The following is an 18072-nucleotide window of genomic DNA, read 5'->3' as shown; positions in this document are numbered from 1 at the left end:
AGTGTCCTTCCTTCCGAGAGGGCGCAGAAGGGAAATACGCATCCCGCCTCCCACACCCGAGCGGGAGAAGAGGACAGCAGGGATGCATGGACCTGCACCCACACACTGAGCAGGTCTCATTCCCTCCAGCCGGGGACAACAACAAAACACACACACACAAATACACAGGAGATCCCACAGCCTCCAGCGGGGGGAACAGCCTCACACACATATTGTCCCAGATCCACAGGATCCATGCTGCGCCCCCAGCTTTGGAACAGTCCCTTGGAGGATCCCCCTTGATGGGCCAGACCCCCAAAGGGTCTCACTCACCCTTCAGGGAAGGCCACGTGGCCTCACCACCTCCTGGACTGACCCTCTGGGGCTCCAGCCCCCCTGCTTCATCCCGTGAGCTCTGTCCAGCGGATCCAGACTCCTGAGAGAGACGTGTCCACTGTGCAGGGACCCGGGCGCCTTCCCCAGGATTCGCAGTGACACTCGGGCAGCGTGTGCAAAACAGCCGGGTTTATTAGTCACGTGGACACAGCCTAGGAAGCTCTTAGGTTCGCACAGAGAAATGAAGGTGAAAACGTCATCCTTTCTGGTCAGCCCGGGGTCCCGCCCAGCCGCAGTGAACCCCATGTCCAGGCTGTGTCTGCGTGTCTGTCGAACCTCTGTAGTCAGTTCCCAGGAGAGAGCGCGTCCGGCAGTCACCTCTGACCCCCCAGCTCACCCCTTCCCAGTCCTCCGTTCTCCAGCTGGCAGGTGGGTGTCTTTGCTCAGCTTCCCTGTGAGAAGGGGGGAAATCCAGGCAGCGCTGGCATTGTCTCGCTGGCCCTCTTATTCACCTGGGTCAGTTTCAACCAGTTCCTTAACAACTCTTCATGCCACTCAGACAGGGAGCTGACATACACACACTCCTCTGTCTTTTAGCCTTTCCTGAAAACACACAAAGTCCTTTTCCCTGCACTGGGTAACCACATGCCATAGAGGGGAAACCAAGGCACAAAGTGAGGTCGTAAAAATATTACCAAAAATTCCCCCTTCCTCACATATACACATACACACAGAGCAATATATCACCAAAAATGTTAAACTTCTGTTATAGGTCTGGGTCTTCATAGTGTGAATCAGAATTCACCTTCCATGACTTAAGTGGGGCTAATGCATTGGGGCACCTGAGACCCTGATTTGTCTCCAGAGGTCAGTTTCTAAGCTTGGTCTCACTGGTGTAAGTTTGGAGAAGAAGAAGAATTCATAAGAATAGTTTGGAGCACGTGATGGGGATCCAGAGACCTTAGCTTTAATATCGGAGCTGGCCCTGACTTTCTTTGCAACCTCAGCCAAATCACTTAGGGAAAAGTTTTCAAACTCAGGTGCCTAAAGTTAGCCAGCAAAAATCCCTACTAATCAAAGTGGCCAGACTTGTAGGTGTATTGGGCACCTGCATTTCTCAGTGACCTGTCTGGGAGCCAGGGCTGCCCAGCAATCCTGAAAAACATACCCAGACTAAAACAGAGACGTTAAGGCTAAGATTTTCAAACTGCCTAAGGGATTTGGATGCCAAATTTCTCTTCATATCTAGAGGAGTTAGGCATCTAACTTCTTTAAGCACTTGTGAAAATTCCACAAAGCATCTAAATACCTTTAAAAACCTGTCCCTCTGGATACTAGGATTAGATGCTTTTGACAGTGTGACCCATCCCCTCTCTGTGCCTCAGTTTCGCCAAATGGGGCTGAGGTCTACGGTTGTGCCAGATGAGAGCTAAGTTTGGCAATTTGAAAGCAGCTTTATAGAAGCCAGATGTCCAAATCCCATTGAAATTCAGTCGGATTTAGGTGCCTAATTCCAGCCTAATTATTATGAATTTTAGGTCCCCCAATTTGAAAATGTTGGCCACAAATCAATCTTCCTAAAGCTGTTCATTTGGGAAAAGCAGAGGTTGCAATTTTCATTGAGGAGCAGGATGCTTAATGCTAAATGATTGTTTTGAACAGCCACGGATCAGTTTTACCAGGAGACTCAGATTCCCAGCTGTTCCAAGTCCGGAAGGGACCCCTGGGATATAGTCTGTTCTGGGCATAGCACAGGCCAGAGACCCTCACCCATGGACACCAGCGAGGCGGTGACGGCTGAGCGTGTGTTGGAGGCATTGGACTGGCCCTCGGAACTCCCAGCTCAGTTCCTGGCTTTGCCCCAGACTCCGTGTGTGGCACTGAGCGCGTCACGTAGGTTGATGTTTTCAAACTAAATGTGATGGGAACTGTGTGTCCAAATCACCTAGTTAGGACTGGAAAATATCAACCTTAAACTCTGTGGGCCAGATCCTCAGCTGGAGCCAATCAGTCGTCGCTCCATTGGAGTCGCTGGGCAGATCCCCAGGTGGTGTGACCCAGCCGTAGCTCCACTGGACTCATCTCATCCCTGCGTGTCCTCAGACACGACAGTGCTCAGAGGCATTTACCTACCTAGATAGACAGTGGGGGCAAAACCTGTCCCCACTGAGATCAAAGGCCAAGCTCCCATTGGCCCTGTGTCACCAGGATTGGGGCCTACGTGCGTTTCCTGCTGGTGACTTACTACAAAGGCAAATCTCGGTGGGTGCCTGGGGTGCTGTGATCCCATCCACAGTCCAAGCGCCCCAACCAGCCCTTGCTGCTTAGGAGTTTTGACTGACAAATGGGAAGCATTTGGAAGCGAACCGGTAAAGAGAAAAGATGGAGAATACAGCAGGTGTCCATGAAATTCTGGTTGCTTCATGCAGTCGCCAGAGGGCAGCAAAGGATAAAGAATGAGAAGGAAGCAGCATTATAGGGACTGGACGGAAAGGGATGACTCACTGGTCTCTTCTGGCCTTGGAAACTATGGGACCATCTCATCTTCCCTCGCGTATAACACAGGCCCAAGCCCTAGTCGCATTCTGGGCTGTATTAACAGGAGGGTCGTATGTAAGACGCAGGAGGTAACTGTCCTGCTCTACTCAACCCTGGCAAGGCCTCAGCTGGGGTACTGTGTCCGGTTCTTGGCACCACACTTAAGGAAAAATGTGGACACACTGGAGAGAGTCCAGAGGAGAGCAACAAAAATGACCAAAGAGTTAGAAAACCTGACCTGTGAGGAAAGGTTAAAATACTGGGCATGTTTCACCTTGAGACCAGAAGACTGAGGGGGACCCGACAACAGGCTTCCAATAAGCGAAGGGCTGTTCTGAAGAGGACGGTGATCCATTTTTCTCCATTGCCACTGAAGGGAGGAGAAGCAGCAATGGGCTTAATCTGCAGCAAGGGAGATTCAGGTTGGATATTAGGAAAAACTCTCTCTCTCTCTCTCTGGGTAATCGAGCTCTGGACCAGGCTTCCAAGGGAGGTTGTGGAATCCCCGTCACTGGAGGTTTTTAAAACCAGGTTGGACAAACACCTGTTAGGGATGGTCTAGGTTTACTCTCGCTGACTCAAAGATTAAAGGATTTATTCCAAGAGGAGGTGTGAAATATACATTTGATAAGTGAAGTTTCTTGCTCAGAACTATTTCTGCTTCAGTAATTGACCAAGACGTTACCCTTCATGTATCTACCCAAGGTATTATACCGCACCCAGCACTGTCGTGTCTGACTCCCAAGTATTTTTCAAGTTATCCTCATAGCACAACTGGAAGTGGGAATATCATCATCATCCTCATCCCTATTTTTCAAAGGGGAAACTGAGGCACGAAGCAATGAAGTGACTTACCCAAGGTCACGCTATGATTCGGTGACAGAGCTGAGAATTGAACTCAGCACCCATGTTCCCCAATCCAGTGCATCACTGGGATGCTCTCTGCAGGCCAGTTTAGATATCGCACCCCATCAATATTTTGAGGACCACATTGTATTAAGTTTATGTATCATTGTGGGCCAGGAATTGTACATAACTCCATGGGGGAGGACTATACCAGCTCCTCCAGGAACCAAAAATACCAGGGGAGGGGTGAGTAAAGCAAAGCAACTCACTATCTATGTCTACACTGCACCCTATGCCCTGGCTCTGACTCATGTCTGAGCCCAAGGCCCCCTTCTGCGTGCACACAGGTCAGTCTGACTCAGCGCAGGAAGCACTCAGGGCCAGGGTCCTAGGATGCTGCTCGGGGGATGGGTCAAAGTCCGACTCCCACTGAGACTCGGGTCCAAGCCCTGTCATTGTGCAGTGTGGACGTGGGTCAAGCCACAGACCCGAGTCAGAAGGTCTGCACAGTGCAGTACGGACATGTTAGCACAGCTAACCCAAACCCAGCATTGTAAACCCAGGCTTCCAATGCAGCGTGGACACTCAAGCACGGGCTTGGAAACACCGAGTCCACAAGCCTGGGTTTACAATGCAGTGTAGACACCTCACCGCAAACTGATCCGCTCCACAGAAGTTCCACGCCCTCACGGGGGTTCGCACACATTGGGTCAAGCTGGATTTTCCAGAAACGAGGAAACAAAGAAAGGACTTTTGCTCTGAAAGGATGAGCTTGAACTGACTCGGACCCATCTACGGACAGGATCTTCTGGACTGGCGGAAGCGTTGGAAAGACTCTGACCTGCTGGGGCCCCATAAGACTGACGGGTGACACCTGCTATGCTCAGTGTGTTTACATTGGTTTCTTGTCTTGGTTTCTCTGTGATGCTTTTACCACAGTAGAAGCCAGAAGTCCTGAGTCCCAATCCCCCCTACTCAACCCACTAGGCCACATTTGCCTCCAGGAACCAAAACAGAACCCAGGAACGCCATGGGCCAGTCCCCTGCTCTAGTCACTAGCATGCCAAGCCTAGCCAGAGCCAAGGAGAGGACCTAGGACCCAGAACCAGATGGGCACGGATGGGGCATTACAGGCTGGAGGGTTCATACATTAATGGGTGTGCTACAGTACGTGAGGCTATTTATGGTCACATATGTGTGAGTACAGATGGTTGTATGATTTTATTTTGTTATTCTATGTGTGGATTTTCTATTTATCTATCTAAAGGCTTAGGTATACAGACTGGGTCTGCTTCAAAGTCCACTGGAGTCAGCTGAAAGCTGGGATATCCAAAGGCGCCGAAGGGAGGTAGGCAATCAGCTTCTACCAACGGAGTTTATCTAAAGACCAGTGGAAAGACTCACTCTGGCTGGAGTTTTCAGTGGGAAGAGCCTTTCCTCTGACTTCATTGGATTTGGAACAGGATAGTAGGTTGGGATTTTCAATTTGCGAAAGCCTCGTAATTTGCAAAAGCCTTGTAATATGAGCTAAAATACTATGCCCGTTGAAGTCAAAGACAAAACAGCCTTTGATTTCAATGGGGCCAGGATGTCACCGCTGGTATTGAAGTTCCCCTATTCATAGCGGGAAGTGAGAATTAAGATCTCTGAATTCCGTCTGGCCTTTGGGGAAATCTCAGTCCCAGGGCAGCATTCCTTCAGGCCTTAAGGCAATTAATCCATTACCTGGTATCTTAATCCTTCCCTGGAGTTGCTGCACAATGTGGCTGTAAATTGAATTTGTTGAGTTGCCTTCTCAGACACGGAAAGGCTGAAATAGGGACACCACCCAGCACAGAGTCATATAGTGAAAGCTGTTCAAAGGGGGTCAGTGCTGGTTAACATGAAGTGGGAAAACTGTTTGCTTCTTAAAAAGAAAAGGAGTACTTGTGGCACCTTAGAGACTAAACAATTTATTTGAGCATAAGCTTTCGTGAGCTACAGCTCACTTCATCGGATATAGCTCACGAAAGCTTATGCTCAAATAAATTGTTTAGTCTCTAAGGTGCCACAAGTCCTCCTTTTCTTTTTGCGAATACAGACTAACACGGCTGTTACTCTGAAACCTGTCATTATTTGCTTCTTCTGTATGTTCCTGCAGTTTCTTGATAAAAACAGCACTTTCTTTCCAGGGAATTAACCAGCTGAGTTCTTTCATCGTTTGCTTGAGTCCCAGGATGTCCTGAGAAGGGCCCGGTGCTGCCCAGGATGGACACAGCGTGAGCATTAACCGTCGAGATGGACGGTCAGGTTTTGAAGCATTTCTTCCTGTGGTAGAGAATTCAGCAGCTGGTGAACGGGGAGGGATTCACAACACGCAGCACGGGGCAAGCTTCCTCCCTCTGCTGCCGGATTCCACCTTTCAGCCTTCACCACGGAATTGCATTTGCCAACCCAGCATTGTTCAGTTGGAAAATGTCTGACCAGCTCTAGTCTGGACCTAGGCAGAGAGGAAATGAAGAATTAAGCCATTTTTTCTCTCATTTTTTCTCTTAAACGTGCTCGTGTTTGCGTTCAGGATTGTCCAGTGAAGAGAAAACTGCCATTACGACAAAAGGAGGTCGTGTTTGGACAAGCAAAGATCCTGTTGGTCTGCCTGGCTGTCCAGTAGCTGAACTCCGTGCAGATGGGACTAGGTTGACACTGGATGGCTCATGCAGGGTGAGGTCAGTGCAGCCACCTCTGGGGTGGGGGCCGGGGATGTTTACAGAGGGACCCCTCAGTCATTTGTAAAAAGCGAAGAAATGTGTGACATTCATGCAGGCGATCCCGAGAACTCCCCCACAATGCAGAGAGGAGGCGGTGGCTGTGAGCAGCATGGGGGTTACTCAACAGTGGGTCAGAGTGGGGTGGAGCCGGGGGGCAGCCATCACTCCTCTTCAGCCAGTGGGAGGCAGATGCATCCGAACTGGTGGTAGAGGTGGGATCCCAGCTGGGGGTTTGCTCCTGGCTGGGCACAGGCCGGGCAGGTGGGTCTGCACCCAGTGTCCCCTGCTGGCCCTCGGGCTCCCAGTTGGAAGCCCAGGGTAGTTTGGGGAGCGGGTGTGGGGATCCTGGAAGGGGCTCAGAGCCCGAAGATGGCAGGGCCAACGCTGCAGCCCAGCAGCGCGTTGGCGGCTTCCAGGCACTCGCTCAGCCGGGCCCCTGAAATGAGAGGGGGGCACTGGAGAGACACCAGCCTGGGGAATGAGGGGAGGGCCTGGGGGCAAAGGGAAGAGAGCTCACAGCACGTGGGGGACTGTCGTGGGGGTTGGGAAGCTGGGAAGTAAAGGTGCTGGGGGGCGGGGCATGGAAACCCCGGAAGGGTGCTGGGATTGGGATGGGGAGAGGCTGGGGATGGGGGCTCTAGAGGGCTGGGCTGTGGGGCCCTGGGGGGCAGGAATCTCAGGAATGGGGACCCATGGGGCACAGGCTCTCAGGGCCCTGAAGGGGGCTGGGCTATAGGACATGGGGGGCAGGCTCATGGCTCTGGGCCGTGGGGACAGGGGTGTGAGGATGGAGGTTCCTGGGGCCCAGGACTCAGGGGCCCCATGGGGCAGGGGCTCTCAGGGTCGAGACCTTGGACACTGTCCCTGCCCCCCACCCCCCAGGCTCCCTCTCACCTGCTCAGTCCTGCACCCAGCCCACAGCCTTGGCCTCCAGCAGCTCAACTCGTCACGCTACCCCACGGCCCGGCCGTGCAGCCAGACCATGGCCAGCACCGTGGCCCAGATGCTAGGGGTCACGTCCTGTGGGGGTCAGGATAGAGACAGCCTGAGTCAGCACCCAGCCTGGCCCCCTCCCCTGACCTCCATCCCTCACCCAGCCCTCCCCCTTCCCTAGGGACCCCTACTCCATGCCCCCACCGTGACTCGGAGGGTTCCTATCGCCCCCGCTCCAGCACCGTGGACCCGCTACCCAGATGCCCAGTGCCATGTCCAGGGAGTAGAGAGATGGCCTGAGACAGGGCCCAACCTGGGCGCCTCCATGTGGCCCTGGGCCCCCTCGATCCAATGCTCCGATCCCGTTAGGGGGTTCCCTCCCGATCTGGGCCCGTCTCGCCCACTGGGCTCCAAGTTCAGGGGTCCTTTAATCCAGTCACCCTCAGACTACCCCCCCCAATCTCATCTGGGAGCAGAGAACAGGCCCAATCCATGGCACCTGCCCCAGATCTCTCCCCTTTCCTCTGCACCCCCGCTCATCTCATTGGGTATCCTCCCCCTGGCGTCGGTCTCGCTCACCCCCAGCACAGCAGCCAGCCGGGGGTCCAGGTTCCAAAAGTCGTCGGCATTTTGCAGAGACACCAGTCTTAGCAAGGGAGATTCCTCCGGTGCCCACTCTGGGGAGAGACACAGGGAGATGGGGCTGGCACAGGGTTGTGGGTACAGAACAGCGACATGGCCTGTCCAGGCTGGGGGACAGCCAACAACCTTAACTGTCACCCTCTGTGTGTCCTTAACTCTGTCCCTTCAGGGGTGTCCTTAACCTGCTCCTCTGCACCCTTTACCTGCTCTTCTGCACCCTTTACCCCACCACAGACATCCTTAACTCTGCCCCTTCTTGCACCCATGGGATGACAATTAACTTTCAATCGGAGATGGGCACCCAACTCCCTGTGACTGTTCCTGCCCAGGCATTAATTCCACAACCCCACGGTGTTTCTCAAACACAGTCTGTCCCCGGGACCATCCCCCACTACAACCTGCGATAAGGACCTATGTCTGGAGAGAGACACAAGAGTCCAAAGGGGTAGCGGGGGATGGGATGTTACAGAGTCTATATGATAGTATAGCCATGCATGGACCAGGGTTACGGGGCAGAGTTAACGTTATCTGGGCTACAGTCACTTTGTATTTCCAGACTCTCCAAATGCAGGTTTTAAGGTTACCTTCACTTTAAAATTTCTGCCTTTCGTGGGTTTCTTCATTTATAAACCAGAAGGTGCCAATAAAGACTTTTGCCCCTGAACTCACCTGTACAAACCTCCAAGCTCAGACCCAGCTTCACAAGGTTTTTTTGCCTGGGAATTTCCCTCTGGGTTTATTTCAGAGAAAACTGCTCAGAGACATTCCTGTTAGGAAAAACTACTGATCCCACCCCCACACACACACCCTTAGCTCACTGACACACACACCCCAAATTCCACCTTCACAGAGTTTTTTTTGCCTGGGGGTTTCCTTATTTTTGTATTCATTTTCTTTTGAGATAATTTGCTTCACGACACTAAAAAAAACAGCCAAGAATTCCCCCTCCCTCAGCGACACAAAGGTTTTTCACTCAGGAATTTCCTTCGTTTTCTATGTAGTGTTTAAAGACTTGCACAGCTCCGTGACCTTCAGGGCACACGGGTCTCTAACCTGATGAAGCGTCACCCTGGCGTTGGCCCACCCCCGGAGTCCTGACTCCCAGCCCCCTTCACCGTTCTGGGGTGCCGTCTCCGGTGGGGCCCCCTGATTGCAGGACTGTCTGCCCTTGTGTTGGGCCCCCCCGGGCTGAGCTTTGGGAGGCCACGGAGACAGGACAGGCGCTTGCGAGGGAGGAGATGGCCGGCGCTGGACTTAGAATCATAGAATCATAGAATATAAGGGTTGGAAGGGACCCCAGAAGGTCATCTAGTCCAACCCCCTGCTCGAAGCAGGACCAATTCCCAGTTAAATCATCCCAGCCAGGGCTTTGTCAAGCCTGACCATAAAAACCTCTAAGGAAGGAGATTCCACCACCTCCCTAGGTAACGCATTCCAGTGTTTCACCACCCTCATAGTGAAAAAGTTTTTCCTAATATCCAATCTAAACCTCCCCCACTGCAACTTCGGGAGCTGCAGGCACGCGTGGCAGAGGTACTCACGTGCCGCAGCCAAGTCACGGGACAAGCGCTCGAAGACGCTGCGCTGGTTCGGTTCGTCCAGGCGCACTCCGCTCGCTGGCCGCTCGCAGATGGGGTCTACGGAGACGCAGTCTATCACCTCCGTATAGTCCATGATGAAATCGAAATTTAGGGAGCAGATGGACATGCAAACAGACCCAGAGAAGCAAAGGGAGGGAAGAGAATTCCACCCCCCCCCCAGCACTTAGAGCCAACGCACCGCTGGGACCCCTCCTCCATACCCCCCAGCCCCTTTCCCCGAGCTGGGACCCCCCCACACCCAGCCCCATTCTCCTCTCCCCACAGCTCCATCACAGCCAGGATCTCCCAGCTCCTGCCCCTTCCCCCCGGCTGTGAGCCCCAGATCCAGTCCCCACAGCCCCATTCTTCTCCCCTCAGCCAGGACCCTTCCTCCAGCCCCAGGGGATGCAGGGCTGGGTGCTGCACTCCATGGATGAGGGCAGGATGCTGGGGGGCGAGAGGCCCCTACTAGCCAGGTCTGCTCATGACAGCAATGTGCCCGCCCCTCCTGTCCCTGCATCTGTCTGGGTCGGTCTGTCTGACTGGGTCTGTTTCTCTCTCTGCGTCTCTCCGTCCTGTCCCCGTCTGGGTCTGTCGTCTGATTCTCGGTCTCTGTCCCTGTCTGACTCTGGGTCTCTGCATGCCTGTCTGTCTCTGTCCGTCTGTCTGGCACAGGTCCCACTCTTCCTGTGCGTGTGTGGGACGACACACCCCCGTGGGCTACTCCCCGTCTCACCCTGCCAGCGCCCCTGCTCTCCCCATGCCCCAGAGGTATGGGGATTGGGGTCGCCGTTGCCCTGGAGCAGGGAGGGGACAGCACAGCCCCCGGGAGTCAGGGAGAGGGGCAAAGGGACATCACCCCATAAACATGATGCCCCCTGCATGCCCCTTCTGGGTCCCCCCCTCTTACACTGGGATCCCCCGTGCTGGGATCCTTCCCTGAATTGCCCCCCTGCCTGGCGCCAGGTTCCCCCCACCTCCTCCAGTGCCAGGTTCCCCCTCTCACCCGAATTCCCCCCACATGCTGGGTCCCCCCCCGGCGCCAGGAGTCCCAGTCCCTTTGGCGGTTACCTGCCAGCGGGACATCCCTCTCACCAGCAGCCCCTGCACCAGCTGCCCCCGCTCCATGTAGGCCATGAGGGAGCAGACGACCCCCGAGCTCAGGCTGGCCTCCAGTGCCTGGCGCCGGTCCCCCTCTGATCCTGTGCTCACGGCCCCCTCCAGCTCCAGCAGCAGCGACTTGACGGCCAGCCGGTGAACGGGCAGCCTGTGCCAGGGACAGAGATTCATGGGGTCAGCCCTGGACGCCTGGGTTCCAGCCGCTGCGGGGAGGGGTGCAGGGTCTAGCAGGATGGGGGGTGAGGGTGCCAGGACTCCTGGGTTCTATCCTGGCCCCGGGAAGGGAGTGCGGTCTAGTGGCCACAGAAGGGGGACTGGTCCCATCCTGTCTCTGCTCTGCTGGGGTGAGGACGTGGGGGGGCAGGACCCAGCTGCCTGGGGTGGGGGATGGGAGCCAGGGGAGCATTGCTGTCACCTGTCTCCATCCTGTGGCTGCAGGGAGAACTGCAGCGTCTCCTTGTAGGTCTGGTCCTGGATGCGGTACTGCAGGGTGATGCCCCCCATGGGAATGTCTGGGGGCTGCGGGGAAAGAAAGGTGGTCAGAGGTGGAATGCAAGGGGGGAGAAGATGCCCTGGGACCCCTCAGACCCAGCTTACAGAACAAAGGGGACAAATACACCCAATTAACACCAGTTGGGGGGCTGGCTTAGTAAGCCCAATGGCCGTCATTAGGGTCCAGAGATAACAATCCCCATTGAGCTCAATGGGGCTGGGGTAGCAAAGAGACTTCCAGCCAGTGGCCGTCATCAGAGGTCAGAGTTATCAATCCCCACTGAGGTCTCGTCTACACTACATACTTTGGTAGAACTACATCGCTCAGGGGCATGAAAAATCCACACCCATGAGCGGCGTAGTTACACCGACCTTAGCCCCCTGTGCAGACAGTGCTACGTCGGCAGGAGATGAACATTTGTAGTGTAGACCGGCCCTGAGACCGATGCAGCCAGGCTAGTACAGAGACCTGCAGCCCAATGGCCATCGTTAGGGGTCAGATTTATCAATTCCCATTCAGATCAATGGGGCTGGGGTAACACAGAGATCCCTGGCCCAGTGGTCATCGTTAGGGGTCAGAGTTATCACCCAGGAGGGGACTGTGGGGCTCCTGGCTCAGTCGCTGACCCCGAGACCTGGGGGCATCCCAGGGCGGGGACCTCGCTCTCTCACCTGGGGCTGCCCGCGGAGCTGGGCATAGACGAGGCACCGCTGCCCAGCAAAGATCACCTCGGGGTCCCAGTGCATCAGCTCAGCCTGCATCCCAGCTCAGTGAGATCCTGGTCACCGCCGGCTGCAGGGCCCGCTTCAGAGACTGCAGCACCTGGTGGGGGACCGGGACACACAGGGTGGGCCAGGATGCCTGGGTCCTGTCCCCAGCTCTGGGGGGGAGTGGGGTCTAGTAGGCTCGAGTGGAGGAGCTGGGAGCCAGGACTGCTGGGTTCTCACCTTGGGCTGCGTGCGATCCTGGCCGGTGATGAACTCGGCGCTTCCCCCCACTGCCCGGGCGATGCCTTTGATCAGATGCCCCCGTCCCCGATGCCGAAAGAGAAGCACCTGCTGGGGGGCAGAGACCGGAGGGGGAGGGGCAGAGCTAGTGGGGTCCATCCGGTGCTGGGGGGGCAGGGCAGTTGGAGAGGGGCCAGTAGGGCTGGCTGGACTGGGGGGGCTCCCCATATTGGCAGGGCTAGGAGGCAGGGTGAGGCAAATGGTTGGGCAGATGCTGGACACTATGGTGGTGAGGGTCCACATGATGGCAATGCGAATGGGGGCAGGGCTGGGGGGGGTTAGGCACCTCCAGTTACCTGTGGGTCCCCCGGTGACGCTGCACCTCTGCGATGATGTCCTGGGTGTTCTCTACCTCCCCGTCCATAAACACGAACAGCTGAGGGGGAAAGAGACGCTGTCAGAGCCGGGGACCCCAACCCCCCCAGAGACACCCCCTCCCTGTTGGGAACGGGAGCAGCCCCCTGGAGAGTCTGCCCCACTGACCCTCCCAGAGACCCCCAGCCCCATCCCTCCCCTCCCAGAGATCTCTCCTGAGGGGCTGACAGACAGGGACTGCTGACCTCCCCTATCTCTGTGATCCCCAACCCCTAGGCATGACCCCCACCCATCACCTGTTCACCGGCCCCTGGAGACAAGAACCCACCGACTGCTGTGGGCACTTTTCCAGGATCTTCCTCCTGACCCCCCCACCAGTGACCTCCCTGCCCCTCCGGGCTGCAGGGCACCCCCCAGAGCTGGGCACAGCACAAAGCGCTGCCCCTCCCAGCTCTATACAGAGGTACCCCCACCCCCCGGTTGCTACCTGCCATGCCCTGCTCACACCCCCAGGGGCACCAGCCCCTCTCCCAGGGTCTCCCCCTTGAACAGCCTCCGAGGGGAGCAGGGCGGGGGGGAGGGAGGGCTGGCAAGGAGGGGCCTGTAATGGCATATGGCCCACAGCAACAGCTGGGAGCAAACACCCCATGGGCGGCAGCGGGGCCCTGGGAGTGGGGGGGTGCTCAGAGTTACTGCAGAGAATCCTTCCCAGGGGGCTGGCTGTGGGGGGTCTTGCCCCCATCCTCTGGGCAAGCTGACCCCCACGTGTGGGGTGGGGAAGGGATTTTCCCTTGGCTCAGACTGGCAGAGACCCGAGGGGGTTGGTCTCCCTCAGCAGCCTGGGGCACTCACTGGTTTGAACCGGAGCAACTGGGGGGAGTCGCTGTGACCTGACGCCTGTAACTCAGGGTTTGGGGTGGCGGTGACTCAGCCTGAGAGGTGGGGCTGTCCCCGGGGGGAGCGAGGGGCTGAGCAGTGTCACGGGGGTGGGGGTGGGGCGGGCGAGGAGCTGGAGCCTGATGAGATGTTCACGATGGTCCCTTCTGTCCTGAAAGTCTGTGAGTCTGGCCCCACAGGCCTGCATCCCTCTCTGAGACCCCCCACATCACCCCTCACCCCCACAATCACTCTCCAAGCCCTCCCCTTTGGCTGGCCCCAGCGCCCCAGTACCTGGCGTGGGTGCCTGTCCTGGCAGGGGCTGCGGTAAATGGCTCATAGCAGCTCCAAGATCTCGGTGCCCCCAGGTTAGCCTGGAGCAGCTGGAGGGGCTGCAGGGACTCGGCCTTGGTCTGCTGGGTATTCTCCACGTTCTGCTTGCGGGGAGCGCCAACAGGTCTGGGGCTGGGACAGCCGGAGCCAGGGACACCCTTCCCCCAGCCAGCCCTGTCCCCTCACCCACCGACACTCCTGTCCCCTAACCAGCCCTGCCCCCTAACCAGCCCTGTCCCCAACCCACTGACACCCCTGCTCCCAACCAACAGACATGCCCTGACCCCCAACCCACCGACACCCCCTGCCCCCAACCACCCTGCCCCCTAACCCACAGACACCCTTGCCCCCTAACCAAGAGACACCCTCTGTTCGCAAACCAGCCTTGCCCCCTAACCCAGCCAGCCTGCTCCCTGCCCTTCGGACTCACGGGTAGAAGGACTCAAACTCAGACCCAAAGCCATAGATGTTGAAATAACAGCCCAGGGGAAAACTCTTCAACAGTAGAACCAGGGTCTCCTGGGGACAGACAGACGGATGGAGAGTCAGCCCCACGGGCCCAGCCAGCCAGGGCTGCTCCCCTGGCACGGCCCCACGGGCCCATCGAGCGTAGCCTCCCGTCTGGCCCTACCTTGGTGCTGTTGATGCGCTGTCGGGAGAGGTCTCTGCCGTCCAGGGGGCAGGCCACGCTGCCGGAGCGGCCCAGCAGGAGGATGAACTCCCCGGCTGGCTCTGGGCCGGCACCGCCTCAGGCATACTGGGCAGCAAGGTCATCATCATGGCCAGGTCGCCCATCAGGGAGCCTGCGGGGAGATGGGGGCCAGCCCCCAAATGGGGTGGGCATGGGGTTGAGTCCCTGTGAGCCGCCCCCTCAGAGCCCCATGACTCAGAGCCGCCCCCCAGAGACCCACCCCCACTGCTCTGTCCCTCCCCCCACACCACCCTCCTCCTAGATCCTCCAATCCCAATACCCAGCCCTGTCAGCACCTCGAACTGCCCTAGAGACCCACCCCCACTGCTCTGTCCCTCCCCCACTCCCTCTCCCCTTAGATCCCCCCACCCCCAATACCCAGCCCCCCAGGGCCTGCTCTCCCAACCCCAGTTCTCCCCCATGCCTCCCAAACCTGCAGTGCTCCCCAGTGCCCACCTGCTCCCAGACACCCCGCCCTGCCAACACCAGCTCTACCAAGACCCCCCCGCTCCTGTCCCCTGAGCCTCGCCTGCCCCCAGATTCCTCCAGCACCCACCTACATCAGTCCTAGGACCCCCCTTTCCCCCATCATCCCCCTCATTGCCCCGGGCCCCCCCCCGATCCCATGTCACCGCTCAGCACCTACCTCACCCTCCCCATGGATCCCCCTCTGCGCCCCCGCCCAGGGGTAGTAGGGTTCAGGATCCCCTCCCACACCTGGCTCGGCTCCGGGCAGCCAGGCCTCCAACACCGCGCTGGGTTTGTGTGGCTTCACGTAATACACCAGCAGCTCCAAGTTCTGGTCCCACGAGGGGGCCTGGGCCAGCGACACCTGGGGGGCGAAAGACACACAGTCACCTTCACACAGTTCCTGGGGGGGTCAGGGTCCCGCTGGCTCTCGCGCCCGGCTTAGCACCCCCCCCATGGAGACGGGGTGAGGGGCAGACCCTGGGAATGCTGGCTGGGCCCCCCCGGGTTAGGTGGAGAGAAGAGAAGGAAAAACAACCCCAAAGGCCAACGCGGGAACTTGGATTTTCCTGGTGAAAAACTGCAAACATTTGACATTTTGGGGGGGCTAAATCTTTCCAATTTGGGGGTGACATTTTCCTGGTCCCCCCACCTCCATTTACTTCCACTGAGAAACAAGGCGAGGGAAAATCCCAGACACTAAAGACTTACAGAGCCCAGCGACTGCCAGGGATTGCATCCCCAAACTGGCAGATTTCAGCCTGTCCAGATTTTCCCCAGAGAAATTGGGAAATTCCCCAGATCCATTGGTGTCGCTCGATCCGCCACCCCCACAATCACCCAAAGAGTCTGGCCCATGCTCCCCCTTTCGGGACCCACCCCCTGCCCTACACCACATCTCTCACCCCCTGGGACCTTCTCCCCCAGCCCACAGCCCCGTTCCCTGGAATCCACCCCTTACCCCAGAACCCTCCCCCAGCACCCTCCTCCCAGTGGGGATAGCCAGGACCCAGGTGTCCAGGTGAGCCCTTACCTGGGCAGCGGTTAGGTTCCCGGCTGTATAGCTCAGGGGGGTGAGGGGGCAGTTGGAGAGCAGTTGATGCCTTGGGGCGACTGCAGCATGGCGCTTAGGCTCAGGGTGGAGGGCAGCTCCCCGTGGAGGACATACGGGACCTCCTGGGTGATGTTCTCCCCATCCCACCCTGCAGAGAGAGACACAGGGGTGAGGGCCAGGGGGCTGGGAGAGTGGGGGGAGGATAGGGGGTATGAGATATTGGGGGGTATTAGGCTAGGATATCAGGGGATTTCAGGATGGCTGGGGTGGATCACATATCCTGGGGCGGGGACTCCAGACCCTGGGGGGGCCACTTACCGCACGGAACACAGTAGTGGCCTATGGGGCATTATGGGGGCTATGTGGGTCTTTCACTGTGGGGTACGTAGAAGGGGCTATGGAGGTTTTGGGGGTTATAGGCTGCGGGGTCACTCACCGTGGGGTGTGTAGCTGGGGTTCTGGGGGCTATGTGGTACAGGGAGTTATGAGGGATCTAGGGCACCTAAAGGTCTGGTCTCAACATGAGACATGTAAAAGGGGTGTAGCATGGCTGGAAGCACACAGCCGGGGTACACGGGAGTATGGGGGGGATCTGTGGGTCTCACCATGGGGCGCATGGGGGGGGAGGGCTGTGGGTCTCATAGTGATGGAGGTAGGGGATCTGTGGTTCTCACTGGAGGGCGCGAAGTGGGGACCTGTGCGTCTCACAGTGTGGCGTGTAGAGGAGGCGCAGGGGGATCTGTGGGTCTCACCGTGGGGCGTGTAGTGAGGGTGCAGCACGGTCAGCAGCACGTAGCGGGCGGCCCCGTCATGCTCCAGCGGCAGCTTGCAGGTGTAGCTCAGGGTCAGCATCGCCTCCTCCCCGGGGGGCAAATTCCCCAGGGAGCAGCTGAACACGTTGCCCCCAGCCCCCTCCTGCTGCAGCAGGAACGAGCTCTGCCCCCCGGCCAGCGCGTCCCCGTACAGCTCCTGTGCCTGCCGGGAGAGACGGGGTCACCCCGAGATCCCCTGTCCCCCCGACCAGCACATCCCTGTACAGCTCATGCACCTGCCGGGAGAGATGGGGTCACCCCAAGATCCCCCCAGCCTGGCCCTCTCCTCTCTCCCCCCCGGGACCCCCGCCCCCAGCACCTGTCTCTTGTCCTGGAGCTGGGCCTGGATCCAGGCCCCCCACAGCTGGGCCTGGAAGGTGTCGACAACCGCCTCGGCGTCCACGGGGAATTTGAACACGGCCTCCACGGGCCCCGGCTCCTCGTTCCTGCAGAGCAGCCGGCAGCCCACGTCCTCCACAAAGCCTCGGATCAACACCGACACCAGGCTGCGGTGCAGGGGCACTGGGAGGAGGGGGACGTCAGCCACAGGCCCACCACGGGCACCAGGGGGAGGAGCCACATCAGCCATGGGGCCACCCTCCCCCTCACGGCACCGTCCCCCGCAGCCCTGACTCACCCGGCTCCTTGGAGCTGGTCAGGAGGCCACAGCTCATCATCTCGGCTCCAGGGTCAGGGATCTGTGTGAGAGGAAGGTGGGGGGGGTGAGATACGGGGTTCCCATGGAAACTGATGGGCACAGGGTGCCCTGACCCCCCCCCCCACACACACACACTCGGAGATGGCTCTGAGACCCCAGCCCCACCCCTCTGCTCAGCCAGGTCCTGTGGCAGGGAGTCCCACAGGCCCAAGCTCCTGAGATCAGAGTCACGGCTCTGCCCCAACTGCACCAGCCCCTGGCAGGGAGGGGCAGGCAGGGACTGGGGTACAGCTGGGAGTTGGGGGGTGGAGAGAGAAACATAGGGGGGTGCCATATGGGGATGGATGGACAGATGGAAGGAAGGAGAGGTGCAGGGGTCAGACGGAATGAAGGGGGATGGGGGACTCGTGCGTTAGAATGAGGGGGCTGGGAGCCAGGACTGCTGGGTTTTATCCCCAGCCCCTGGGGGGGCCCCTGGAACAGCGACAGGGGTTGCAGGGGACCCGGGTCGGTCACTGGGGGGTTGTTAACCCAGCTAGGCCCTTCTCCCCACTGTCGCCCTGCAGAGAAGCAGAGGTTTGTGGAGCAGCCTCCAGCTCCTGGCCGTTCTTGGCAGGGACACGGCCCTGCTATTTACTCAGCTTT

General features: G+C 58.0%; 1 protein-coding gene and 1 pseudogene across 1 annotated transcript in view; one reads left to right on the top strand and one right to left on the bottom strand.

Annotated features, from left to right (window-relative positions):
- LOC142069220 (E3 ubiquitin-protein ligase TRIM11-like) overlaps positions 1-18072 on the top strand; it is a 264114-nt gene that overhangs the window by 168727 nt on the left and 77315 nt on the right. The window lies entirely within an intron of this gene.
- On the bottom strand, positions 6803-16941 carry LOC125621472 (von Willebrand factor A domain-containing protein 5A-like; annotated as a pseudogene).

Source organism: Caretta caretta, chromosome 14 (assembly GCF_965140235.1).
Source record: "Caretta caretta isolate rCarCar2 chromosome 14, rCarCar1.hap1, whole genome shotgun sequence".
Classification (NCBI taxonomy): domain Eukaryota; kingdom Metazoa; phylum Chordata; order Testudines; family Cheloniidae; genus Caretta; species Caretta caretta.
Note: the sequence above shows the minus strand (reverse complement) of the source record. Positions and strands in the feature narration are given on the sequence as shown.